A 10631-nucleotide genomic window follows, 5' to 3' on the forward strand; every position below is an offset into this window, starting at 1 on the left:
CTGCTGGGTCCAATGCTCAATGCCCTATAACAGGAGGGTTGTAATCAATTTCTGAGAGAGTAAACAACCAGTCACACAAAACCACTATCTATGGTTAACACAAATAATTTAACGAGGGTGTGGGAGGTTGTCATGCTGGACTTTCTGCAAAAAAAGATAAGTAATGCGAACAAAGGGTTGATACTAGTAAATGCAAAACAATACAAAAGGATTTTAAGACGCAAGCAAATCCCAAAGTTCAAGAAGCCACAAGAGATGTCTTGTAATGGTTTTGCCACGTGTGAATGGCGTCTAAAACAATATTGGACAAATCAATGTGGAACAAACAGGGTTAGAAGAGAAAGAGGACGAGGAATCAAAGGCAGGTAGTAGCAAGTGAGGAATTTGAATCATTTACATACCAAGGAGAGGTAGGCATAGGAGCTAAATCAGTCAGCTTTTCAGATGCACAAGGAGATCAAAGATATTACAGCCCAACTAGAACATCATTAACATGGTGCCTAGAAGTATACGTACAAGAGCTCATGGACTTAAAAAAGAGGCATGAGGCTGTGAAAACAAGGAATTGGGAAGAAGAGAACAAAGTGTATGAGGCAATTAGAGTACACAAGATAGGGTGGAAAAACAAAGCTTTAAAGGAGTAGATCTAGGCATGTAGGAGAAAACAGAGACAGGACAGCAAGAGCTAGAAACCATAAAGCAAGAATTGGAGCAATGGAGATCAATTGGAAACAAAGGGACATGTCTAACAAATGGAGCTGACATAACACAAATAAAGGAAATTCAAACAGCCATGATGGATATGGAAGTCAAAGGGTCTCAATTAAAAGCACAAATAGAAGAAGCAAGATCTTGGTCTCAAGTAGCTAGCAAAACAGTGGACAAACGAAAGGAGATTATTGAACGAAGTCAAAATACAAATGGAAGAAGATCAAAACAGACAGGGCAAAGTGGCTAATATCATAGTCAAAGTAGTGAAAGGTTTTGGAGTAAATGAGAAAATGAATAAATTGATGAGAGATTTTCTTAGAAATCAGTTGAAGTGGATAGGTAGCATTCAACAAGCAAACATAATTGATAAATTGGTGGACAAATGGAGGGATAGGCATATACAGATTACCTTGAAAAATATTGAAGATAAGAACAACATTCTTAGGAATAGAGGGCTGCTTTAAGGCACACATTTTTATTTGGATGAAGATCTTACCTTTTTCCAACAAGAAGATCAAAGAAGGGAGTGGGAAAAGGTGAAAACAACAAGAAGTCAAGGGAAATGGGCCTCGTTGAAGAATGGGAAAGCCCAAATCAGTGAGCGTTTCTCAAGGGAGAAATAGCGATTAGGGACCCCACAAGACTACCTAAGTATTGTAAGTTGGAACTTCAGAGGTTATCCATGGAGAAGAGGATTGGGGGTGAGGCCCATAGTAGAAGAGAGGGATATTATCATCCTTGTAGAAAGGCATGAGCATGATAGTTGCAAAGTACAGATTTTAAAGGATACAAAAAAAATCAGTTTAGAATAAAGGGAATGAGATAGGTAAAGGATATGGGGGGATTACGGTGCTGATTCGAGTGGAGTGGTGTAACATTGAGAAATTGGAAAAGAAGGACCCAAATAAACAATATATTTGGTTGCAAATATTAGGGAACATAATAAATTACAGGCTAGCTGCATGTTACTTTGCTCCACAAAAACGTTTTACAAGAAGAGAGAACTAGACAACGAAGATCCTTATGCATCACTAAAAAAATACATTTTAAAGTTCAGCAACACCGTAGACATAATGTTAGTAGGTGACTTTGATGCTAGGACAACTAATAATCAATCCTTGCAATTGACTGACAATGGCAAAGAGGGAAACAATCCAATATGGCTAGAAGAAGACAATGATCAACTTTGGAAGAGAGCCTCGAGGATGGCGAGGGAGGTGTCTCACACTTTGGAGCTAAATTACTGGGGTTGTGTAGTGTGTTTGATATGACGATTTGCAATGGGTTGAAGAGTTGGCCAAAATCAGGATGTATCACGTGTAAACCGTATAGTGGCCAAAGTGTAGTTGACTATGTAATTTGTTCGCAAAATCTTATAGCTAAAGTGCTTGATTTTAAAATTGGTGTTTTCCCTTTAGAGTTGAATTTCGATCACATGCCTCTTTTTGTTAAGATGGAGTTTGCCTCAAACAACCCAAAATATAAACATGACTCTCATGCACAAAAAGACAACAATTAGCAAAGGCAAAGGCAATATCATTTTAAATCAAGAGAACAAAGTTGTTTTCAAGGTGGTGTTGGAGTAGCAACTCTATGAAAGTAATAATCTTTTGGTGGATGGCAATTTCCATGAGAAAGGTGAACCGATTCATAGCAGCATGTTGACCTCTTGTATACATAAGGCTCTAGATGTGTAAAAGATTAGAAAACAAAAATAGGGCTACTAATACTTTTTTGGCTAACTCATGGTACAATGAAGAATGTCAAGCAGCAAAGAGATTAATAAAAGGCAATGAAACAAACAAAGATTCAAGAAATGGTATAAAAAAACGATTCACACAAAGAAAGAAGAGTATGTCACGGCTAGAAGGCAAAAGTTAATATCCCTCAGAAAACATGACCCAAAGAAGTTTTGGAGAGAGCTACAAAAGGCAAAAAAAATAAAAAAATAACAATATTATAGATGCTCAATGGCTTGAGTATGCTAAGCAACTTTATGAGCACCCAAAAGAGGAGAACACCCCTTCGTTTGTGAATACAATGAAGGAAATTTGATGGTTGAGGATATCAAAATAGGGATAAAGACTCTAGCAGATGGTAAAGCTAGGGACATTGATGGGTTGCAAGCTAAATATTTAAAATGGGGAGTGGAAATCCTTGCACCTCACATAAAGGATATCTTCAATTGTGTTGCTTGTGAGGGTTTCCCATAAGATTGGACAACTAGTGTGGCTATCCCTCTCTTTAATAGTGGAGATGTCAACAATCCATAAAATTACTGCACTATTATGGTTAACCCACTTTTGGGCAAACTTTTTGGGAGCATAGTAGAACATCGAATCAACAAATGGGCAAAAAAAGAAGGTAAGAGAACAAGAAGGCAAGACAGCAAGCCGATTTTAGATTCAGACACTCCACAATTGATCATTGCATCACTCTTCGGCACATAATAGAGAAAGTGTGGGACAAACAGGGAGAAGAAACCTAGTGTTGTTTTGTAGACTTCAAGAAAGCTTTTGACACAGCGCCTAAAGAGATGTTATGGAATAGAATGAAAGATTTGGGGATTTCGAATGAGTATAGAGCAACAGTACATAGATTATATAACATAGTTAGAGCCAAAATCAGAACTAGTGGCGAAATGTCAGAGTGTTTTGGGAGCGACATTGGCGTTAAAAAAGGATGTTTTTTTATCTCCTACCTTGTTTGGGTTGTACATCAATAATCTAGAAGCTTGGTTATATAAAACTGAGGGAGGGTGTTCACTTGGCAAGGTATGTGGTGAAGCTTCTTCTGTATGATGATGATCTTATTTTGATATAAAAAACAACGCAGGGGCTAAGAGATCACTTAGAGCAATTCTATCAGGAAGTTGGGATGCAGGTGAATATTACTAAAACCATAGTTGTAATTTTTTTTCTTTAAGGAGAGAAGAAAAGCATATCACATTCTTGTTTGAAGGCAAACTGTTGGAAATTGTGAAAGAATACAAATATCTTGGGATTGACTCCATTATAAACTCAACTAGGAGACCTGTAGAGAGAAAAGGATCAAGGGGGTTGGAAAGCTTCATTTTAACTCTAGAATAGATGTAGGACAATGGAACTGAGACTGGAAAACCAAGAAGACTCTTTGATTTGTTGGTCACACTGGTAGTTCTTTATGGTTGTGAGGGGGGGGGGAGCAGAAATAATTAATCACAAGCACTCTCAAAGTCAAGAATTGTGTGCCTTATGAAATTATTATGGCTAAGGCCGAGGCTTTTCCATGAGATGCTTCAATGGAACTCTAGTTAGTTGTTTAAAAAAGATTGAAAACATGCAAGATCATCGTTGGCCGAAAACAGTGAAAGGAGAGGCTCTTAATCGAAGGAAAAAAAATATGGATAAAGCAGAACATTAAATGGTTGGCTAAATGGAACATCAAGTTACAAGATTGTCCAAACACAAATATGGACATACAAAAGTTTGTTAGAAAGGTAACTTGGCGAAAAAGTGTACCTTGGGGCTGCTATTAAAGGAAAGGTAAGGTTATTAGTGGTAAAATTGAGGATGGGGTCTCATCACCTTGGGTGCGAGACGGGAAGATGGAAGAGGCTCAAAGAGGCTTGGGAGCAGATAATTTGCACATTTTGCAGGGCTAGAACGGTTGAAATGGAATGACATTCTCTCTCAAAATGTGCAGCATACAACAACATTCAATCTCTCTATGATGTCATCTTGATGGCGAACAACATGCATAGTTTATTTGAAGGGGATAAGATAAAGCAGAATGTTGGTTTTTTGGTTAAGATACATACCAAAAGATTAGAAATGGAAAGGAATTCGACAATTATCTAGTGTTGTTGTTCTTTGGTCCTTAGATTGCTTTGGTCTTGTGGACGACATTAAAAAAGCATTCATTCATTTGGGAATATTTGATCACCACCATGTAGTAAAAATTTTCAATCCATTTGGAAAATGATTGGAAACTTTTGCTAATATGTGGCCAAGCATGATTGGACGAAACCAAAATTATAACAAGATTAATGTAGCGTGATTGTTCTCGATTTATCCAAATTTTATCCCATGTTTTTACATTTAATTAATTAAATCTTATAGCTAAGTTTTTTTAAAATGATTTTTATCATTGATTGAAATGATTGGAATAGGAAAAGTTTGCTAGATAAGAATATGGAAGTACTATATAAATATTTTATCTATACTTGATACAGAAATGGGAAAAATGATAGTTTTACATATTTATTTTATATAAAACATTAAGTCAGTATATTAAGATATTTTATATATTTATCAATAGTGAAAATTATGGTGCATAAAACTAGAACATGAGGCATATAAACACAACACGCTAATAATGGATAATAATAAAAAATTAGAACAAAGATAATAAAAAATATTTATTTAATCAAATATCTTATAAGTTGAAATAAGATATCTACATTTGACAACTTTTATTTCTTACTTACAATTTTAAAAAAAAATTATAATTCATAATAATAAGGTAATCTTTTATATAATTATTTTAGAAGTATGATGTGTAAAATTCTTATTAAACAAGGCAAGAGCCTACAATGCATAAATAAATTACGAGCCTCCCAGCGAGGTGGTCTTGGGTTTGAATCTACTCAAGATTAACACATAATAATAATTAATCTAACATTAATCATAAAATGAATAATAATAATTCTAGGCTTCGGCTGATTACCTATTAAAAAAAATGTTATTAAATGATATAAATATAATACTTATAAAATAAATTTAACAAATTTATTTATTATAAAATAAATTTAACAAATTTATTTATTATAAAATATATAAACGAGCATTATTTTTTCTTTCACTATTGGGAGAATGGAATAATAAAAATATTTTTTTGTTGTACTATTTTTAATTATATAATTGTCCAAGTGGATAACTATCATAAAAAGTTCATTTTAGATGTCACTAGTATCATCAAAATCCACAATAGTCAGTTATAAATATTTAAAATAAAAAATGCTTATGTATTGTGTAGAAAATTTGGTTCTAGTTGATATAACAACTTCTAAATAATAATTTAAATATTAAGACGTTCTAATTGTAACTTTGGACAAATATATTGTCCATTTTTAAGTCCAATATCTAGACACAACCACATGTATTCATTGATTGAAATTCAATTAATTAATAAATACAACAAATATGCATCCCAACCTATATAGACAATCCCTTATATATTGCCCATTAATATCACAATAGGTAGGGGTTTGTGCTCAAATAGAGCTCTTGTTATCAAATTGTTTCACTTTTAAAACATGGATTCTCTAAATCATTATCACTGAAGTAGGGAGATCCTTATTATAGAGGGTTGAATGTTGATGGAAGATTCAATCCTAAGCATACCAAAGGTGGATCCTTCAAACATGATTCCTATGAAAGATAATTTAACTCAAAGATTTGGATGTACAAGACAATCAATTGAAAAAATGCACACAACTTCATTTGCTGAGTTGTGCATGTCATATCTAGTGTTTCTCTTAATTCAAGGCATTTCAAGAATCGTCTGGATTTGGGGATGACTAGGGGCAACTATCAAAATAATTTATAAAATTTAATTTGAATATATTAAACAATTATATATCTTTAGAAGAAAATAAAACTAAAACTAACTAAAAGAAACTAAATTTATAAATAGTAAACGTGAAGTGTTGAATTTTGAAATGACACTGCATTGATTTGCATGTTGACTTGTATTTCATTCAATTAGGCAAATTTAGTTTCTTGGATTTTTCCATTCTGTTTGACATATACAAAAAAAATACAAAAGAAAAAAGAAAAAAAAGAAAAAAGAAAAAAACATGAAAGAGATTTTATGCGAGTTGCACAAAGAAACAAAATGGAATAAGCATTGATCTATCAAACAATAACCATTGATTTATCAAATACTTCAACTACGATTTTCTCTATGTATTTGTGTGTGGTAATGCATTTGTGGGTTTTTTCCATTGATGAGAAAGAGTGAAACTAGTCAATATAGGAGGAATAATTATGATATGTATTGGGAGCATTAGTTATTCATGGATTCATTTATTTAGTTTACCCTATTTCAGAGTACGAGTACAAGAAGTGTAGTTGAAGTTCAAATATTTAATTTCCAAAGAATAGCTCAAGAAGCTAATGATTTTGATGAAATCCTTGCCCTTCTAGTATTAAGTAGTTTGATACAGTTCTTGACCTATTAGTCACATGTAAACATTCATTTCTTATCAATTTGATCTTAATTGAAATGAGAGGGATTGTATATATTGGTTGTGAAACATTCACATGTCCTCTATCCAATGTGTCATTGTTCACAAGCCTATTAGGTCCATGGTTGATCTATCTCATTTTATTAGTGGAGGGGGAATATAATGTGGTGGGCTAGATGCTTACATGTATCTAAATACTAATACATTTTGCACTTGAATTGATAGATAAACTTTTGCAAAATATCATATTTGTTTGCTTCTAGGGTTATTAATATTGTCTATTATAGATTTAGGGAGCTTCACAAGAAAGACCAATTGGAAGGTTGCTCTAGAACCACACACCTTATGCAAAACAAACTATATGCTACTACATTTTGATGTTTGAGTAATGTTATGATGCTTGGTCAAGCCCTATAGCAAAATGAAATATTTGTCTTTTAAGTTCAATATTCTACTTAAAAGTGAATGACATAAAAAAAACAAAGTAAATCACTCCATTACATTTCATTTCCTTTTTTGAAAGTTGTGAGGGAACCAACTAAAGAAATATTAAATACATCATAGTCGAGTGATTACAAAAGTTCAAAGCGGGAACTAATGAGTTCAATGTATTCCTTGGCTAAAAGGTGCATCATCTAAGCAATCAAGCTTTATGGGTCGAACAATATTTTGAGGGGGCATAATAAGAAGAACAATTTGGTTAACTGTGTATCTATAGATAATCTATGCCATTAGGGTTGGATGTTACTCTCTATTTTGGTAATGGGATTGGGGACTAGATATTAGAGATATGTAGGATAATATGGGATAAACAAGGGTCAAATGAGTCTCACCACTTATAGTGGTTTGCTTGGCCTTGGCCAACTTCACCTAGGAAGGAATTAATTTTTGAAGTTTTTATGGTTTATTAATTAGAGGGGATATTTTTGTATTAGCATAATATGATAGTGCATCTCTCTAAACCACAATCCATATATGCAATGACTTTATCACCAAATTTCCCTTGAGCAACTCACCCTAAGTTTCACTTTTTTCACAAATAATATGTGGTTCAAAAACCTTGCTTAGGGGTGTGAGGGTTGCACAAGTGATTCGAAGCATCATTTTCTATGATCCATCTTGTTTATTGAACTCTTATTGATGGCAAGGGGCACTTGAGAAACTCATTTAGGTTATCTTTTTTAGCATGGCATGTGACTTACAAACTAATACCATGTCACTTCATTTTAGTGCCATGGTGGTTAGCAAGTGTAAGGCTCAATTCATGATTGGATCACTAAATTGAATATGTTGACCACACAAATTGAGACTAATCAAATAACCCTTCCTATCATTGAATGAGGTTACTTTCATATGTCTTTTAAGTCAACCATTTTTAATTACAAATCAAATAAAGGACAAAACGAAAAATAGGAATGGATGAATTTATCAAAATAGAGGCTAGAGATAGAACATAGGATAGAAGAAGAGCAGAAGGATTCCATGAGTTTGGAATGCTTGGATGTCGGCTTAGAGCTCCCTATCCACGAAGTGCAAGAGAGTATATTTCAAGAATGAGAAAGCTCTCATATGAGCCTTAGAGATACTCTTCTTGCTAGTAAACCATGCAATGGGAGGTTCCAAAGACAAGATGCAAGAATGCAAATGTCCTAAGGAGTTCCTCAAGGATGCAATGCAAATAAAGATTAAGCTAGAATGAATATGAAAAGTGCAACTATCCTAAGCATGGATGAGAGTGTTACAATCCAAATATTAAGCTATGTGAGATAGATTATTGCAAAATAGAAGCTAAACTAACATGCAACATGAATCTAAGCTAAAATGCTATGGTATGAGAGAATGCAGACAAGAAATAGAAATTCTCCACAAAGCTCCAAAGAAACCTGTTAGAAAACCTGCAGCATAACAATATTCAAAATGAGGATTGAGGGGGGAAAGCTCTCTCCCTTTTAAAGTCGTACGGATGGTAGAGATCAAGATGAAGATGGTGAATGATCAACGGTGGAATTTGAAAAGAGGAGTGATCCATGTGCACACACAAGTCAACCAATAGAATATAAGTTGACTTGTCAAGACAAAAAGTCTCACAAGCCTTTTCTTTTAATTGTAAAATAGAAAAAGGACTTTATGTGTGCACTTTAAGTGGGTTAGAAGAATGGGGTGTTTTATTTAATTAAAAGGGGACATGTTCTTTTAATCAAACAATGAACTTAGGATAGCATAGTCAAACTATAGGTTATAATCAAATAAATTGATTATTAGCAATTTGGTCTAGGTAAATGATTAAATTAATTTAGCGAAAATGTTAAAAAGGGGGCTAATAATCTCGATGACCATTTTTAGGTGATTACATTTGCCCCTCTTTGACTAATGTGTGATCGATCTGGGAACACATTATGTCAAATAAAATAGAAAGTCAAGTAGGTGGTGATAGATATAGATATCTGATTTTGAAGAACGAAATGTAGAAAAAGATAGCAAGTCCTAAATGTACAACTTGATAGTGGTAGTACTCAACACTAGGAAAAGATGATATCAGAATTCAAGAAGAATGCTAACAGTTAGCAAAGTAGATAGATCGAGAACAAGTGAGAAGATCAAACAAATGCTCCTAAGAAATAGATAGTTCTATAAGAAATTGATAAAATGCCCCAATTTGACTAGAGTTGACCTTGAAGGATATAGCATAAAAATTAGGTCAAAATGAGTAGAAAAGTGATTTTAGACATGAAATAGTGAATTGAAGTATGGAAATGATGAAGACATGAAGAAATGAAGATGCCCCAGTGATGATTCAGAGATTAGACCTCAAAAGGTCAGCTAACTGCTCAGAAGAAAGTAGAATTTTAAAAGACAATTTTGACCATCAAGATGAACTCGAATTTGGATTTCAATCCCAAAAATGAATCTAGGATATTGAAATTATTTAAGAGGTCAAAACTTTATATAATGTGATGATAAGATAGAAAAGAGATGAAGTGAAAGATTAAGAAGGTGAAAAGACATGAACAAGAAGAAAGTAAAGAAATATATGAAAGGAGTTAGCTTATATGTCCACAAAAAGATGAAGAGAGAGCTCTCCCCATATGCAAGAATGCAAGACTAAGCTAGAAAATGAACCTAAAATGCAAGTTAATATGCAAAGTGGTTTACCAGCAAGAAGTGCATAACATTTAGACTCTTAATTTCATCATTGAGCATTTATTAGGGACATCATGAGATCATACAACCATCACTAGTATAACTATGAGGATATGAATATGATCGATATCAGATAGGTATGTGGAAATCCAATCTAAGCATCATAGACATGTAAGTCAAGATAAATACGCAATTAGATTCCCTAAGTTTAATTTAGCAAGATCATACTTGTACCAAGGCATAAGCAACAAGATAACCCCTTAGTGCGGTCTTGCGAAACAGTCAAGGATGATACATTTATAAGTCAAAGTGTTGAATAGGACAAGCACGAATGCTTACAACACTATAGAAAAACAAAGTATACCCACAAGCAGAAATCAAGAAAACATGCCCCATGCCCCCAGTCTTCTAGTCAATGACATCCTTGAAAGACTATTAGAGATGTAACATATAGTAAAGAAATTATCATAGATAGCACACAAAGTAGATAAAGATCAACATAGCTCAGTCGTTTAAGTGTTAAAGTGTGTGTGTGTAAGTCACTTGGCCA

The sequence above is a fragment of the Cupressus sempervirens genome, chromosome 3 (genome assembly GCF_028749045.1).
Source record: "Cupressus sempervirens isolate cs-2001-9-10 chromosome 3, ASM2874904v1, whole genome shotgun sequence".
Classification (NCBI taxonomy): domain Eukaryota; kingdom Viridiplantae; phylum Streptophyta; class Pinopsida; order Cupressales; family Cupressaceae; genus Cupressus; species Cupressus sempervirens.